The sequence below is a fragment of the Tinamus guttatus genome, unplaced genomic scaffold (genome assembly GCF_059628265.1).
Source record: "Tinamus guttatus ecotype Peru unplaced genomic scaffold, ASM5962826v1 Tinamus_guttatus_pri_ptg000093l, whole genome shotgun sequence".
Classification (NCBI taxonomy): domain Eukaryota; kingdom Metazoa; phylum Chordata; class Aves; order Tinamiformes; family Tinamidae; genus Tinamus; species Tinamus guttatus.
The window spans coordinates 901959-920492 of record NW_028288627.1 but is presented as its reverse complement, the minus strand read 5'-3'; the positions used below and the strand labels follow the sequence as shown (position 1 = coordinate 920492).

General features: G+C 47.7%; 1 protein-coding gene and 1 long non-coding RNA gene across 4 annotated transcripts in view; one reads left to right on the top strand and one right to left on the bottom strand.

The window, feature by feature from the left end:
- The window catches only part of NECTIN1 (nectin cell adhesion molecule 1), a 98045-nt gene that overhangs the window by 59325 nt on the left and 20186 nt on the right, over window positions 1-18534 (bottom strand). The gene's annotated exons all lie outside the window — the stretch shown is intronic.
- On the top strand, window positions 12140-12580 carry LOC148595487 (uncharacterized). The gene is made up of 2 exons (XR_015913144.1): window positions 12140-12176; window positions 12260-12580. It is a non-coding gene; the product is annotated as an uncharacterized LOC148595487 (long non-coding RNA).

Sequence of the window (18534 nt, the reverse complement as noted above, 5' to 3'; positions counted from 1 at the left end):
ACCCTGTTTGCTGACTGGCATCGGAAAACTCCGTTTTCCAGAAGATTTTCCTCACCGTGGTCTGCAATGCTTGTTTCCTTGACTTATCCTCGCTCAGTTTGGGGCCTACAAATCTCCTGACCCCTCTCCTTCCTCTCCAACATCGTCTCCACCAGTCAGCCCACTCACTTTCCCCATCCCATCTCTAGCCACTCATTCCTCTGCAGCAGCACCAGTGAATGTGTCCGGGATCATAATTCTCCAAGAGGAAAAGCTGGCAGGTGGCCAGGCAATGGGGAAGAGAGACAAAAGAACAAGGAAGTAAAGGACCTTCTTCCCCCAAGAGACATCTCATCGCCCCTCAGCAAGGAAAATCAAGGAGTCGTCTTGCTTGCCAACTCTGACCTGTAAACAAGGAGGAAGGCTGAGCATGGACATGTCTGATGACCTCAGAAAAAGGACCAGATCTAGAGCCAATTCTCTTTTGGTGGTTGGGTGGGGAAGCCAGGATAAAGAAGAATGGTACAGCTGGAAAATCAAGTCTGAAGGAGAAAGAAGCTGAAACGCTAAGCAGGAGGAGACTGTTTTAATTGAAACTGTCCTGGTACCTTATCTTGATGGGCTGAGTCCCCAGATTTGCATGAGTATTTTCTCTGCCTCGCCTCGTTCTTGGCCTGCTGTGTTACCCTAGGATATTGTTCAAAGAGTCCTGGTTCACAACTAAATATCCTCACTATTAGAGATCTCCAGGTGCTAAGGAGGAGGGGTTTAATGAGGAGCTGTGAAGAGGTGATCAAGCTAGTAATCTATGGAGAGTCTCATTTCCAAAATGGAGGTACATCAGACAGAAGATTTTCAACAACAATAAAAAGAACAAAATAAGCATGATGGCAAAGAAAGGCAAATCCTTCCCTCCCTGGGCTGAGAGCTCAGAACGGGAGCAGGAAATGAGAGCTCACAGGGCTCATAGCCGCTGGTGACTCACTCGCCTCCACAATGGGAACACGACAAAGCCGAAACTCTGCTGACTCAGGGCTGACTTCAGCGCCAGGGTTAATGGTTGGCAGCTCCATTTCTTACTGCCCCCACCTGCCACAGCATCCTCTAATGCTCCCTGTCCCCAGTCAAATCAAGCCTCTTATCAAAGGGCTCCAGTTACAGGAAACTGCCTAAGAACACCAACACATTGGTATTCTGTCCAAGGTATGGGGAAAAAACAAACCGCCAAACCGTGCTGGTATTGATTAGGCTTGAAACTTGTTACGGGAAAGATCTCAGCTCCTACTTTCCTTTAGGTGAAATGGATGCTAGCCAATGACAGCTTTCTGAGTATGCCTTTCTTTCCTCTTGTTCTTCCTCTCATTATCATTTTGGTATGCAATTTACTGCTGGATATTTCACCATTCCCTTGAGTTAAAGAAAAATGTTTTCCACAGTTTTTAAGTGGGGATGCCATGCTCTGCATTATTATATTTTATACACCAATAGAAATGACAGAAATAGGTCTTTGTGTGTGTATGTGTGTGTGTGTGTGTGACCAGAACAATGTGATACAAGTTCTGACAGCTTTTGACCCTTTGGAAATGGAAATTAGGAAAAATTTCAGAACATGAATGCAACCATGGCACCCAAGATGCAAAAGGATAACACCCTTCACTGACCAACTGCTTGCATTTTGTCTCGTAATGCGTTTTCTCTTGCCCTAGAGATATTTGTACAAGAAAGCTGAAGAGACTAGATCTCCCATCTCATCTGGGTTGTTTTAGGCTTCCTGTCCATGAACAACAGGCTTTAGAGAATAGTGTGTACATATAAACAAAAAGTCAGTGCTCCTGTCTGATTTCCAGCAGGCTGCTACTCAGCTTTCTTATCATAAAATCCACTTGAGGGGGGGGGGGGGCTAATTTTACAGGCCCCTTCCTCATCCCTGAATTTATGATCTTCACAGTGCAGAGTGATACCATACTTCAATCCTACCGAGGCCCCACCTGTAAGAATAATACTCCATATTTATAGAAAGCTTTGCATCTTCAAAAGGCTTTTCAAACATTGACTAATTAATCCTCCAACACCATAAGAGGCAGGGAGGTATTATTATCCCTGCTTCAAGAGATGGGTAAATCAGAGGTGCTGAATGACAAAGAAAAGCGCCTACAGCCACCCAGGCAACCAGTGGCCATCTTACTCGAATGCCTTGGGTTGGAGATGGGTCTCTGCATATCATGGTGACAACTCCCACCTAAGGAAGAGGAGTACAGAGATACAGAGTCATTACAGAGGAAGGCCTCACAGCCTCACCCCTCATTCATTTTTTTTTTTTTTTTTGGCTGAGGAAACGAGGCACAGAGAGGTTTCTATTGTAAAACTCCAGAAGAGAACATAAGTTTGCAGAATATCCACGTTAACAGCTAGACTGAGAGTTCCTAAAATGTGCCTTGAGTGCCACTCAGCAATGAACAAACAGGTTGTGACCCAACCTAAAAAATTGTGTGTTAAGAACATGCCACAAACAATGAGAGACATTGCAGTTGACAGGGACGCACTGAGCCTCCGACCAAAGCCAGCCTCGCCATTCCAGTCCCCATTGCCCTGAGGTGTTGACATGCACTTTTGCATTTGTCTCACTGCTTCTTGCTAAGGCCTAGCTGACACTGCAGGTGTACAGAGCAGTGGGACTCCTCCTAGCCACTGATCCTGCCTGGGTTTGGATCTGGCATGGCCAGCTACAACTTAGTGGCAATGCCACCTCTGCAAAGATGACAATCAGAATTGGGCAAATTGGGCTGAATGGGGCTGTGTTTTACACCAGAGCTTGCCAGCTGCACTGGAGCTGGAAAGGCTGAGCAGTGGGCAGCTGGAGAAGAGATTAGCTCCATGCTGGATGGAGATGCATCTCTACTATCTATTAAGGTCGCAGCCTCCGCGCGGGCTGTCTGGGGAATGATAACTGAGCATTGAAGGGGCTGCACAGGTGGAAGCTCAGTGGAGCCTGCTGAGCTTGTAAGACCCAAGACTGTAAACAACTGACAGGACCACCCATTAGCAGCTGCCTGTGACCGCCCAAATCATGAGCATCTGTGAGGGGAAGGCCATAAATAAGGGTCAGAGGTGGTGGGGAGGCCTCCCACAGGGGGTCATGCTCTCTCCTTTGTATACACAGAGGTCTGGGATAGATGGGGCAGCAGCTCTGGCCTTCTGGACATTGTGAGACCAATGCAGGTAGGTCCACTCCTATCAGCTTGGAAAGGTCAGGGCAGTTGGTAAGGCCTGGCTGACTTGTTAAGACAGATATTACTTAGCCCAGAGCAGAGGACAATTCAGGAAGAATGGGAACACAGAGCCACTCAACTTGTCCTGCAGAGAAGAGGGAAGGTGTTTACAAAATAGCAACCAGATCATAGTAGGTTTTGCTGTGTTTTCAAAAATGCCAGGCAGCTAGAGGATTTGTTTCTTTCTGCTGGCCCTGATTTTTTTTCTGTTGGGTGAGGGAGCTGGGTAGGTCCAGGAGAGAATCCAGACATTGCTCTCAGGTCTCTCTTCATAAGCATGCAATGCAGTGGCAGGCTGAACAAAGGAAAAGGTGGAGCAGAGTAAGGGGAGGAAGGGAAGGAACAAAAGAGAAAAGGAGGAAAGAGTGTAGCCTCCTACTCCTGCCCAGACTATAAAAATAATAATAAAAAAGTAAGCCCCTTGTTTTAGCAGGTTGGTTTAGGGTAGTGTTCAAAGCATCTCAGTCAAAACAGGGGCTCAGGAATGGCTCTTAATCCAAGCAGGCATTTGCGTCTCCCAGCACTATGCAACTCATTGCCCATTTGAATTCAGAGTCCTCCCATGGGGAGCAAGACTTGTCCTTTCTGGTAGGATAAATGGGGATAACCAGGAACTTAGACTTAAGTTATATATACTTGAGATAACAGGGTAGGTATGGAAAGTTCTAGTAACTGTTTTTTGCCTTATTATCCCATCCCTGAAGGTGGGGGGATAGTGTTTCCAAGTAGCCCCAGGGAGGTTTCAGGTTGTGAAAGAGCATTTGAGGGGATTTGATGTTAAATGTCACCCAGGAGGTGGAATGACAGGCTGTGCTGAGTCACTCACTGGGTGTTTTCTGGCCCAGGCACAAGAATGGCCCTGGTTTCATCCAGCAGCACATCCTGGGCGGCATTTCAGCTATGCATCACCCAGATCCCAATAGACCTAGCTGGGAACCACATGGATTAGCTGGTGTTTGGGCTGGTATTATATGGACAAGGAATGTAGCTACATGGCCTGAATCTGTACAGCAGGCTTGAATCACCAATTTGCTCTAAATCTAACTGTTCCTGAAGCTTAGCTTCATGATAGAGACGAGCCAGAACCATAAGGCAATTGGGTTCCCATAAAGATCCATTAATGATCAGCAGGATGCAACAGGCTCAGAGGCAACATCCCATTTACAGCATGGTGGTGGAAAAAGCAGGCCCAGAGACTCAGGGTTAAATAGCTCAGTTTGCCCTAGTTGGTGTATTTCATTGACTTCATCATTGTTTTATTGACTTTCATTGAAACTGCCTCAGCATTAGGCTCCCTGTTTCCTTTTTGCGTAGTTATAGGATGCATTCAAAAGTTTCCCTTTGTGGAAGGGAACAGCAGACTGCTCGGCTGGGCTGGCATATTAGCCTCTGCGCCACTAGGGGAGAGCTCCAGCAAGTCATCTCCATCTTCACAGTCCGAGATGAAGTCAACTGCTCTCTTGGGATTTGTGTGCATGTGTGCGCAGTCCCAGCTGAAACTGGGGAGTGAGGCAGTTGCCACAAAAATGGAAAGCATGTGAAAAGAATTAGAGCTAGCGGAAAATTTTCCAACACATCATGTTTTTCTGTTGGAAAGGGCCATTTAGTCCAAGCCAAAACTATCCACTGGAACGTGCTGGTTTTGACAAAAGTTTTTTTTTCTAAAAAAAAAAGAAAACAGTTTGATAAGGTCAAGACGTTTTGTGCTAGCCTTGGAACAAAATGCTTCCTTTTTTGCTCCCTGCCCCCATCTTAAAACAAAGGGTTTTTTTTTTTTTTCATTTTAGAACTTTTTCACTTTAAATGTTACATTTTAAAACACTGACCAGAGCTGCAACCAGAATGAAATTCTTTGACTGTAGTGCAATGGGACATTTTGGATTATGCCAAATGAATGTTTTCTTTTGAAATTTCCTTTTTGTGGAAATTTTCAAATGGCAGTCTGTTTCCAAGCAGAAAAAAAGCTCACTTGGATTTGTCCCCACTGCAAACTTATTTTGCATTTTACTCATCTCTACATCTGACCTTTTTGATAGCTCTCACACCCCAAAAGCAAGCATCTCCTGCCTGCCTCTGAAGCTGCCCACCTTCATTTTCCACCATTCCGTCTGAGCAGTATCTAGCTCCATCTGGACTCGTTTTGTAAAAGCATCCTCCCACCCTATCAACTTGGGAGTTATAAGCGCCCTGAGATCAATGGGAGCATCCTTGTGATGCTACCAAGGACAAGGGCAGGGAGGGCTCAGGCTCTGCATATCCCTGCTCCGGCGCCTGTCCCACCAGACACTCCCTGTCCTCTCCTCGCTGCTGACAGATGAATTTGCTCCCATCCTCCACCTGCCTGCTGTGCCCACCTCCTCCTCCGTCTGCTGTTTGTCTTCCCACTTGCTAACAGCGTCAAGGGAGACTCTTTAAAAGGACTTGTGTTCTTTTCAGATGGGGTGGAGGTGGGGGGAATAGAGGACACAAACCAGACTCTTACATATTTTAGCAGACACTGCAATATGCACACAGTTTTTTGGGAAAATTCTACATCTTTAATGATAAGCTTTACTGAGACTTTCCCCCAAAGTGTCAGCCAGTTCCCTTAGCAAGAAAATGCAAAAAAAAAAAAAAAAATTCCTGCAGGACTTTTTTTCCCCCTTTGGAAAGCTGAAAACAACTGGGCAAGATCTGAGCACCTGGCTGCACAGTCGAAAGGCTGAACCCTTGGCTATCAAACACAGCATCTGCTCTTAGATATGCTGCTGAGAGCTCCGAGCCAACCAAGTGCGCGCTTCCTTGCAGCAGTGCCCCCGATGTCAGCCAGGGTTTCAGCTCACTGACCTTCCTTGCGACAGTGCCCCATCACTTTGCACAAATGCAGGCCCTGTCTGCCGCCTCCTGTCAGCTCTGAGTGAATCTGCCCGCTCCAGAGCACTACGGAGCAGCGCCTGGTGTAGCGACAGATTTGTCCCTGTGGCAGGGAAGCACACGAGCTCGGGACGGGTGGCCTTTGAGCCAAAACACAGAAGCCTGGAGCTGGGGGACTTGTAGGACAGACATGATAAATCTTGACTTCCCAAGCCAGGTCCCACAGCATGTTTTTTGGCTGAGAACTACAGTCCCCATGGCACCACCAAGGAGGGCACAGAAAGAATGAGTTGCACAGTTGGTCCTTAGGAGATGAGAACGGTTTTCCTGGGATTCCGATGTAGTAAAAATGGATGGGACAAGCCTGACCTGGATTTGCTGTTTGATCCTAAGGTAAGTGACATTAGCTTCCCTTTGTGCCTCATTCTGTCTTGCTGTTGGGGATGTGAGTCCCCTGGTACCCCCAGCCTCACAGTTGTCACCCATCCTGGGTTGTCACTGTTAGGTAACAGCCTAAACTGAAGTGTCAGGTTTTTTTTTCCACTTTTTCCACCTTTGCTCTAGATCAGCCATTGCTTGAGCTAACAGCTGTTAAGCACCATTTTTACTGTTGCTTAGGTATCAAGGTGAATAGATGTATCACAGCTGGATGCCTAAGTACCTAAGCGGATGGATGGATGGATATAAATAGCTAACAGAAAAAGAGAAGGGGGCAGAAAGTCCCATCTCAAAATTTGTTACAAATCAGCCGAACGGTAGTAGAAAAAGGCTTCCAGAAGTAAGCAGATGGATATTGGGTGAATGCAAATGAAAACCAAACAAAACAGAAAAAAGGGGTGGGGAATGAGATTAAAGGGAGCTCCTTAATTTCTCTCTACTGTAATTTCCCCATCAGGGAAACAGTGCTATCTGGATGCCATGAGCATCCATGAGAAACTGCAAGGTATCTAGATACTTTGGTTGAGGGAGCCACAGGGTAGGCACTGAGAAAGAAAGATAAGTATATAAATAAATGCCATTAACTCCTATTAGCGTGTGGGGTAGAGAGTTCAAAGGGTCACTCTTCAGTGATGAGTAAGGGGTCTCAGGGGCTGTGTTTGACGGCAGGAGTGGAGCGGGACAGGGCATGTCCTCCTGACACAGCAGTGTCAAGCAGGAATAGATGAACTTGCTAATTAAAAATGAAGTCAAGCACTGTGGCATAGCCATTCTGGTATAAGACTCTACTTGCACAAAGCTGTCTGCTTGCTCTAAGCAAGGCAAATATGACAGCTTTGTGCATTGCCAATATATTCATAGGTTGGAGGGAAAGATATAACCATTCATTAAACCCAAAAGCTAAGTTTCTCTCCAGTTGTGGAAAGGCTCCGTAACTTCCCATTTCTGACATTTTCAACAGCGCCAGATATACACCAGTCAAAAGGAATATGGCTTGAGACCATTGCCTATGCACAGACCAGCAACGGGATGAGCAGATATGTCCGCACTGGAATGCTAAGGCCATGAGTCCTGAATCCAAAGCCATCCCATGCCTAGCCCCAGTAGCACGCACACATGGTGAGCAGGAAGAAATGGAGCATCAGAAGGTAAAGGATGATGTTTCTCAAAGGGAAATGAAAAGAATTTATTTCCTTGAGTGACACACCTTCCTCAGGAAAGATCCCATCAGAAAGAAATAACACCCCTGAAAGGGAAAATGATTTCCTCTTTGCAGGGTGGAAGGTAACCTGAAAGGGCAGCTCAGTCTTATCCCCAAGGCTGTTTTCCACCCTGCGGGCTATACAAGTTGAACAAGCGCTAAAGAAAGGACTGGGTTCTCTGGCTGCAGATCTCCTCAGGCAAAGGTATCACACAAAATCAATAGGCAGCCCAATAGCAAGAGGAAGTTTACAGCCTTCAGAAAAGCGAATGTGGCCTTTTCTTTCAGAGCTTCCATATCCCTTAGGAAAGCTTATACACAAGCCTACACAGCACACTTTGGGAGGCTGGACCTCAGGCCTGACAACTCACCAGTATAGTGTGAATCTAAAGTAATTGCGTTGTCTGCCCTGGGAATACTTCAGATATTTCTGGCATAAATGAAAATTAGAATCCAAATTATCCCATTGTAGGATCTAAAAATCCTCTGCTCCTCCTTCTATCTAGGATTTACTTTTTCTATTCTCTTATGCTGTCTTTCTTCCCATTGCTTTTACCTCAGAACTGGGATATTTTAATTTGTCTTCCCTCTCTCACTATTTCATGAAATTCCCCAAGCCTACCGTGCAGCTAAGCAGTTCTCTAGACAGAGAGTGAGGCAAGGGTCCCTTGGGCATAAAGACAAGCTATCTGCAGGCGGCTGTTTGGGCTGCAGGGTTAAGCCATTTTAATTACCTGAAAGCACAGCACCAGTCGAAGAGTCATCAATGTTTAAAACAAGCCCTGCTGTCCCAGTGGGGCTGGGATGTCTCAAGAAGGCTGCCTGCTGATCTTCTGCTAGATTAAATTCTTCCATGAGAGCTGATCTACAGCTTTATGGCAATGGGGAGAGCTTATTTCCTGAGCCCTAGGGTTCGTCGTTTGGTTTGGAGCAATTCCTGTGATCCCATAGCACAGCAACTGCAACCCTCTCATCTGGATTTCAATACCCCATGCAAAATCCCAAGTACCGTGATTTCAGTAGAGTCTGAAGTTGTTGCTTTACACTTCATACAAGCTCAGAGAGTTAGGTCCCCCTTTATCAGAGCCATAGAGTTTCAAGAGATCTGTGTGCTGTCTGGACATGTCATGTCCAGAAAAGGCCATTGCTGGGCTGGAGACCTCTTTTTTCTTTCTGTCTTTCCAAAGCATGAATTGCTCCTTGGTAAATTGATCAGATAAAAACAGCCCAGGACCACATCCTGAACTTTCCAATGTGTTTTAAGTTGTTTTGTTTTGAAGTTCAAAGGACCCTGATCACCTTTATGCCTCCTGGCTGCATCTGCAGTCCCAGGTCAGGTTGGCACCAGCTGTGGAAATGATTGAACAGCTGTACTCATAACCACTAGCCTCAAGGGACCTGGTACCAGCCAACTACAGGCACAGTAGCATAGTTCAGGACTAAATGGGAATGCGAGACTGAGCTTTGCAAGAGGACCCACTCTGTCATGGAGAGTGAAAGTCAAATTCCTTCTCAGTGATGCCAGGAGTTGTTGAAATCTGAACAACTGCCATGCACCCGGCTCAAAGCAGTCCTGGAGGACAGAGCCACTGCAGCCTGCCTCATTCTCTAGTCTCAGTCCCACAGAAAAGAGGAAGCTGCGTGAGGGAGAAGACACCTCTGGGAAATGCCTTTAGAATGACTGCTTGTATCAAATAAGTCTTAAAGTCTCCAGACCAACCCCACAAAACACTAACCCTATCTCACCCAACTCAGCAGGTTGTTCACGTCTCTAAGCTCTATCTGCCTTTGAGTCCCTTTGTCCCCATCCTACTAAGTCCTACCCAATTCTCAGCAGTTCCCTAGGCCTCTGGTCCCCTCATACCCGTGACATCATCTTCACATGCCCTCAGTGTAGCCAACCGAAAGAAAATAATGCCTGGGTGTGTATATATGTGGGCAGAAGAAAAGGAAGGAGCAGATCTTTCCTAAGCAGCTAAGATGGAAATTGGTGTTGGATGAGAGCTTTTCATAGTAGAGGGATGGACAGGTCCCCCCTGACTGCTTTGGCCCTGTGAAGTCACCCAAGGAAGTGACAGTGTGTCCAGCTCAGAGCTCAGATGCCCCTTAGGGTGGCACATCGTTGAGGAAGGAGCCCTGTGTCAGTGTTCAAAGGCTTGCAGGATGGCTAGCACTGCCCAGGTCCTCCTAGTGCTCCTCCCCTGCCTCCTCTCCGAGTAGCGTGCACAGCAATTAAACCCAGTGGGAATCCAGTGATCATCTCTCCTTTTTTTCCCTGGAGTAAACTTGTCCCATCCCAACTGGAAAAGGCACTACTGCGCAGACCCCACATGGAGTTGCTCTACCAACAAAAGCAAATCTTCTTGGCTCCTTGCCTCCCTCCTATCTCTCTCCAAGTCTTCAGGTATCAGGAAAGTCACAATTTTGGTCCCCGTTTTGGGACTTGGGGTCTGCATGTTCCTGCTTCACTCGCTGCCATGTGGGAAGCCACACCTTGACCTCCTCCAGCTCCAACTTGCTTTTCTGACTTGGACTAGTTATGGGCAGGACATGCTGGGGCCTGCTGCCTCCTCCCCATCCCTTTGAACACAGGCACGTAGGCAGGGTAGCACGCCGAATGCAGCTGCGCACCGCAGGATTCAGCCCTCTGATTTTCATGTGGAAAAACCACAAATGCATGAGTCACCTGGATTCAGCAGAGACTGGACCTGCAAATGTTGCTTTTCTTCTTTGGGACAGACTTCATCCCAAGGTGCCATACTCCTCTCCTGCTGCTCCAGTACCCAGCCTAGCTCTTGGGAAGGGCAGACTTCTGTCTGCTACGCTGTGCTGTGCTTTAAGAATGGGATCTCAGACCTCAGGGCCTGCAGGGAAGGATACAGAGCTGCACTTAGCAGCATGTCCACATGGACAAATGTCTATCCCTAGGACAAGTGATGGGGAAGCCTTAGTGCAACCTAGTGTCCATGCTGTGAGAAAGGGGAAGGGGCAAAAGGACAGGGATGCCTGATGCCACTGCAGATAGAGCAGGCAGCAAGATTCCCTGAAGAGCAGCCAACAAGTTGTGGAGGTCTGGCACGCATCAACATCAGCTCAGCAGCAAAAGCGCCTGCATGTAGTGAAGGATTCTCCAGTCTCCACGCAGACTCGTTTCCTTTATCCTCTTTCTGTGAGACTGTCTCTTCTTTATTTCCATGATCATCTCCTTCAGGTGCCCTGCCCCTTCCTTCCTCTGGAATACAGCTCTTGCTTAGTTCCTCTCTAAGGGATGAGGGCGAAGTGGGTGTGGGAAGGCTCCTGTGCTCCAGCACAGGAGAGGCCATTGGAGATGCTTGCACTGAGGAGGGGACATGAGGAAAGGGCACTTAGAGGAAGAGAAATACTGGCTGTATTACACACACACGTGCGCATGCACGCACCCTGCCTTTCAGGGCTTGCTTTCTCTGACTTCCACAACCCAGCCAGAAATTTCCCCCAAAGGCCATTTTTCTCAGCTGAAGAGATAATAGAGATCCAACATAAACAACCCACCACAATCAGCACAAGGGTAACTAGCCTACCCCCACTGCTCCCTGTCTTCTCCCTCAGTGGAACTGGGGCTGGCGCAACACAATGTGTAATTAGGTTAATGAGCTAAGCTTGGATTTTAATTGGGATTCCCTGATTTACTGGTATATCTCTTCTTTTTGTTTTACTCCAGGTGAAGGTTCCTAAAAGCTGTTACTGCTAATGGCTCTGATATCAGAAAGGTCTTATGGATCTTTAATTGTGTTTAATTGCCACATAATTAATGATCCTTGAGCAAAATGGAGATTGCATCTAGAGTAGTTCTAGTCTTGCCCTTCAGCATCTGTTGTGTCTGGGCAAAGAGAACCTGCAGACGTATTTGGGGGTGAAGCAGAGAGACAAAAAGACAAAAGAAAAGCAGAGAGAGAAGAGGGATGGAAAGAGAGAGGGTTGAAAGAGAGGGTAACAGAAGATAAAAAGCTCCATGGGGAAGAAGAGAAATAGAAACAGTCCTATTCCTTCTCATCACCTTATGGGAGCACTGCCTTCTCTCATGGCAGATTTGTGTGATGGAGGGGGAGCAGATCCCTTAGCTGTTGGTTCAAGGAGCTCCATAGTGCTACTCTGTCTTCTTAGACCCTTTAGTTTTTGGCTGGTACAGTGTGGGAGAAGAGGTAGAGCTTTTGCTTCTCCCTCTCCTCTATTTTACTGCCCAGCTCTAAAGGGAGAGTGATGTCATTTCCTTCACCTTTTTTACTTCTTTCCCTGCCTAGTTCTCACTCAGCCTCTTCCAAGAGACCTCTTGGGTGCAGTTCTGCTTGTCCAGCTCCAGAAGTGCAGGGACCTGGCCTGGTGGATGGACATGGCTCCCGGAGCTTGGAGAGTGCCTCAACATCTGACAAGCACTCAGATTCCAGCAAGTTACTCAGGTAAGACAGAATCACCTGTTTCAGCTCTTCCCCATTTTTGTTCTCTGCTTCCCTCTGGCCCCATTTCACGCCCCTTTCTGCAGGAAGACATTTCCAAAGTTCAAAAGCCAGAAGGGTAGCGGGGGAGCAATGGGCAGCAAGCTGCAACATGTCCCTACTCTCCCAGACCACAGCCGTGTGATTCCCTTCTCAGCAGAGGCCTGCAGCAAAGTCTTGGTCTCTCCCCAGAGCACAGACCAAGCCTGTCCAACCTGTAACTGTGCTGCCTGCTCCAACTTGCCCCAGAAAGGCAGCTTCAATTGGAGATGTCAGCAGGAAAGCAGAAGGGCCAGGGAATGTGTCCCTGTGGCTGGGGACTTATGGGTTGAAGGCTGCTGTAAGCAGAGTTGTGCAAAGAAGGGAGAGTTGTGCTTGTTGGGAAAGGGGTGGCAGCTTGTGGAGGCATGTGATTTGGCCCTCAGCCCCACTGATAAGCAGCGGTTTAGTGCAGCAAAGCCATTGCCCTTCCCTTCTACAGCCTCAGCAAGGGTGGCTGGGCAAGCATGCGGGAACTGAGTAAACTGGCCAAGCCTGGATGTGAACTAGTGGAGGTCTGGGGTAAGGTGATACTCAGAACTGCATGAGTACACTATAGAGGGAAAAATCAGCCATCAAAGCAGGTGGAAGGTTTTGTTTCTGATGCCTGTTCCGGTGGGCTCTTGAGCAGAAGTGCAAAATCCTGGACTGGTGCTGGGATTATACTGCTTTTATACTAGTGTTGGAAATTTGCCCTAGTGTGGCTTCAGAAGTGACCCAGAGCAGCTCTGTGAGTTGCAACTTGCAGAGGAAAATTGTTGAGCTGGGCTTGCATTTCAAACCAGGCATAAACTGGGTTTGCAGGTTTCTTCAAGTATGGAGCAGCCTCAAGTAAGGTTAGAGGTGGGGAGGGTGGCAGGGGAGGGGACCAAGTTCCCCTGCAGATATTCAAAACACAGTCTTTCCTGGAAACCTTGCAGCCCATTACCCTGAGAAAGGGCTGGTGCAGAGCTACTCCTAACTGGGAACCTGCCCCTTCCCGTGTTGCAACAAGCCTACTAACCAGGCAGGTTTCAGCTTGCTTGGGCCGTCAGTTTGGCTGCTCTCATTTCTAGTGCTTTTTCTCCTTTATTGTCTATGCATTTGCCCAAGGGCTTGAGAAAAAGCCGCCGCCCCCCCTTTCTATAGCATTAGCAAACATGCCAGCTCCACTTGGAATATTTAATACACAGGCCTTTTTCTCCCACGCTCACTCCCTATCTGCCTCTCTGTCCTGCTACTGTGTCAGTTTGTCAGGCTGTATCTGTTCAGGTGTGAGCAACCAGTGTGCCTGTTCTCTGCCCTTCCTCTTTAACCATAACAAGACTAAGCACCGGTAGAGTTAGAGAGCTGGGAGCTGCAGAAGTGTCACCCAGAAATGAGGCATGTGGAGAAAGCCAGCACAAATGCATAGAGAACAGCAGGGTAGAAAGTTAGAGGCTAGTTGTGTTCATCCACAGTGATGGGCTTCAGGAAATAAGGCACTGAAGTGGGGAGAAAGGAAGGCTAGAAAACTGGGGAGAGGATCTGGATACAGTGTGCCTCTATAACATGCCATTGGGCTCAGTCTTGCGCCTATAAAAACTCCTCTCGTTGCAGACAGAGGAGGGTCTCTGTCCCAAGGGCAAATCTGGTCTATACAGACTGATCCTGGGAACAGCTAAGCTGATTTCAGCAACAGGGAAGATCTGGATCAATCTTCCCCTCCCTCCCAACACACAAGATCAGGCTGCCTGATTGTGTCATTTAAAGCAGCCAAAAGAGAAACCCAGACCATAAATGAGAAACCTTCCTGGAGACACAGCTCCCTGCAGAGCAGCTGGGAAGAGCGGAAGGAGAGAGGGGCTGGTGGCCACAGGCTGCATGAGCTGGCTTGGGCTGCAGCCCCAGGGGAAGGCACAGTGCCTGCCTTTGCAGCAGAGGTGGCAAAGCCAGTGACATGCTGTTACTTGGGTGTCAAGGTGAACATGGACATGTGCATGCTGTGCATGCAGAGAAGAACTTCTTTAGAGCAGGCAGTCCCTGAACTGAGCAAGGAGATAAATTGGCAAATGGAGGAGAGGGGAATCTGGCTAGTGCTGTTACAATTATAGGGATGTTCCTGCCCCAAATCCTGGAAGTGGTTCCTCCTGTAACGACTATTCGTCAACCTTTTTTCAAGGTGTCCTTCTGTGAGCTTACATAGGGTGGTGTCCTCTTAAGTCTTCAAAGAGCTCCTATAGCCTACACCATCCTGTTGGGGTGCTGGCTGATTTAAAGGGTAACTTGCTGAACAACCTGCACTGCTGTCTTTAACCATGATCAAACAGAGACATTTATTGTTGTCTAGTCACGACCAAACCACTGTCTCCTATAAACAGACATTTGTAGTGAAGGAGATGGCAACATCCACAGAGCCAGGAGATCCTGATGCAGAAGGAGGAGGTGCTGGGCTAATCAAGTCCTTTTCTTCAGCTTAAGTTGCAACTTAGCTATGATATACCAAAAAGCAAAGATTAGCTGCCCTCCAGCTGTTTCTGGGAGTGAGGGCTGGCATGCTGGAGTGTTGAGCTTTGGAGTGCGCTTAGCAGAGCTGAGGGTAGCTGTATTGAACTCTGCCTACGTCCTTGCCTCTTTTTCCCATCCCCACCCGCTGTGTCTTCCTCTGTCCTTCTGACACGTGTGCATGAAACAGCATTTTCCTTCTTGGCCAAAGAGAGCAAACAGGGAGATTTAGTCCAGCAAAACTCAGCAATAAAGTATAGGGATGAGGGAAGAAGGGGAAAGCTGAGGAAGCTCACTTGACCCTATCTCATTGTAGGAACTTTTCCTTTCTGACCCCGCCTGAAAACATCTGCACTTAATAAACCCAGATGCTAATGCTGCCGGTAACTGAAAGCACCATGAGAATAGTTTCTAGCCACAGCTCAATAAAGGGCTACCACTGCCCTTGTCAGCCACTGGGCACTGAGGAAGGATCAGGCCCAAAGGCCTTTGCAGTTTGTAAAGAGTTTGTTTGATGCCTCGCCTTGCTGCACTGCCCCTGTTCTTTACAGAGGGGTAGAAACAGAGCAAAAGACCTCAAGGGATGCAGAGAAGTCACTGCCAGGTACCCAGCTTACGAAATCTCTTCACAGGATGCTGTCAGACCTAAAGGTTTAAGCAGATTTTAGAGGTCCAAGCCCCGATACAGTTAACAAGGTGATGAGGAATAAAATGAACAAAGAATTTTTGAAAGGATCAAATCCTACTATGGACTCTAATCCACATTCTTGTTACTAAGAGGCCGAAGGTTGCCATGATCCATTATTGCATCCCCAAAATGGATTGCTACCCCTTCCCGTCCCATTCCCCTTAGCATCCTCATCAAGGTGCTCCTTAGTTCCCTGGGAAAAGCAGTCATGTTCTAGCTTTCTGGTATCTTTCTAAGCCAATTAAATCAAAGAATGGAGATATTTAGGGAACTGAAACACTGTTGTTCGGCTATGTCAGGGAATTTGTGGGCCTGTGTAGCTAGTGGAGATGTTGCTGAACTGTGCATTGAGGACAAATGACTTTTTCATTGATAATGCCCGTGGCTGAGGCCAGAGCATTCAGTATGTTGTAACTCTTGGCATCCTGGGGGACTGCAGGATCCTGCCTATCCCAGTATTAAATAAACCGTTAATAGGAGCAGGAGCCCAGGCTAGACTGCATGGCTTTCCAGCAGCTGAAAGTACCACATAGTCTGTTGCCAGATGCACTCAGGGGACCTTAGCTTTCAGAGTCAACACCTCCTTTGATGAATGGAGAGCCAGTCCTCCCGCAGTGCGGGTACCAGTTTGCAGCCAGCAAAGCCAGGCTTTGGTTGTCCTCTGCAATGCCACCACCTCTGTCCCAGCTACGAACACTGTGCTGGGCATACACCCAGGGAGCACGAGCTGCTGAGAGGGAGATGATAGCTCAGCATTTTTGTCTAGGCTGCCTCATTTTCAGCCTTTTGAGCGTGCCCAGCCTGAGTATCGTGGTGCTTTTCCAAGCTGCGGGTTTTGTTGTTCATTACTTCCAAGAAGGCTTTCAGCCTCTGTGCCTCAGTAATGTGACTTTCGGTACAGAACTTATCACCATGTAGGAACCCTGACAAGCAGATGAATCTTGGTGAGATGTTAATTACTTCTGACATACTAATAAATTAATAAATCTCTCATTTATTCCCTAGATTTAATTTTCCATCCCTGTGTTTTCTCTTTCTGTCATGCAAGCATAGTACTAAAAAATGTTGGAAGGACCAACGAGTGATTAAGAGAGACAGGTCGGGAAGAGGCTCCAGGAAAGGCCAGTCTTTTGCCCAGTAAAGCTCTCTAAGCATCTACAGAAAGTGATGCCAGCTACTGAAATAGCCCCTGAAGTTGCAGGGGCAGAAAGGTGAGAGGAGTGGGAATGTTGTCTGCAGAGAAGCAGCCCCACTCATGGAGAAACACAGTTCAACCTGTACAGCACAGGTGTCTTCATCTTAGCTGTCTGTCTGTACATGTGGCCAGTGGGGAAAAAACCCTACTGCATAATTTGGCCAATCTGCATAAGAAATGTACCTTAGGCTGGGCCAGCCTTAGCCTGAAAGTGCTTATTTCCTTTGATACAGAGGAATCAGGGTGCTTAGCTCCATATGCCCATGTGATGTGAAACGCTGGCATGTAGGAACCTGCCCCCTGTGAATTTAGGCCTTTCTCGCCCAACAGACTGGAGGGAAGTCTTCACCAATGCATCTGGCAGTGCTCAAAGAAGTTGTTAGGGGGACCTCAGTCCAGCTTTCCTAAAGGTCTCAGCTTTCTACCTAGAGAGTCAATTTCATGATAGCTTTTTTTTTTTTTTTTTCAGATTGACTTCACATGTCAGAAAGAACTTGTGAAGTGTGGGCCCATAAAGATTTTAACCTGGACTCCACAAATCACAAGTCACAAAGGGGAACACCAGCCTAAATCTCTTCTTCCTCCTCCAGAGTCTCCTTGGCAACCCTCTTTCTTGCCCAAATTTCTAAGCAAAGTGCTTGCCTTTTCTGCTCTCCCTTTGCAAACCACCTCTCTGTGAAAACTGACACTGCCTCTGGATCAAATTTCTTACTTATCACTTAAAGATGATGCATTTCAGCCCAATGCTCAGTCTAGCCTTTGTAAAATGATGCTTGACTTCTCTTTCGCACCCCCACCACCCTCTTGAACTCGTGGTCTATGAGACAGAGGTGTTCGTACCTCAACTTTATTTATTGCTGCAAGAGCCTGTGGATGTTTCTCATCTTGGCACAGACATGCTCAAGTGGAGTATCCCCTTTGGCGATAGCAGGTAGGAGAGGAAACTTAAGATCCTACAGGCGTCCATCAGGTCCCTTCTGTTTCAAGGAACATGTCCCCATCTTTTGTTCCCTGGGTGCCCCTGTACGTGGAGACACATCTGACTAACTTGGCTTACAGTTGCTTTCTGGTGAGGAAAGGAGCAAAAAATGGAGGCAGAAGGGAGGTTCACTGACAAAAAAAAAAAAATCTGTGGTCAGAGCAGGAGTAAGATGATGGTCATTCTGGAAGTGCCATGCTCCCTCTCACCCACTCTTCTCTTGTGCCCCAAAGCCAACAAAGTCTTCATCCGATAGAGGTCTGGGCCTAACGCAAAGAGTTTTCCCCCTCGTGGTCATGCTGAAGCAGAGACAAACCCCCAAGGAGCGGATGGCTACAACCTACGGCCATAATACTGGCCGCGTAGAGTAAGAAAACAACAACAGTAAGAGGCAGAGCCCTTCCCTTCCCCCCTTCCTGTGGATGCCTAATCCGAGGAGATAGCTGAGCGGTGGGAGGCCGCAGGGCCTCCCCCTCCCATGCACCCGCTGCTGGATCCAGCCTCCCTCACATAAAAGCATCCTTGAGTGCAGGGAGGGGGGAAGGGGAAGAGGAGATGCTGGAGCAGCCATTCCCGGCCCCCGGTGTGCAGGGGGAGGGGAGAGATGGGCTGGGAGGTAGTTTTATCGCTGCTCCCGCCATGAGCAGGAACAAAGCGCTGGGGCCAGGAATTCGGAGCAAGCAACAGCATTTCTATGCTAATGAGAGCTCGGAGCTGGATGCCGCCTGTGGCAAATTGGAGTGAAAGTCGGGGCTTGAAAGGATGCAACTTTTATGTCCGATGAGCGTTGCTGGATTCCAACACCAATCCTTCTCCCCGAGTTTTATTTTTAATTGACTCCTACCAAGCCGAAGTACATGCTCATCCGTTCCAAATGGAACAGCTGTTGAAACTGAAAATCAGCATCATAAAGTGCGGACGTATATATATTTCACGGTGCTCACTTAGTGCTCCATTC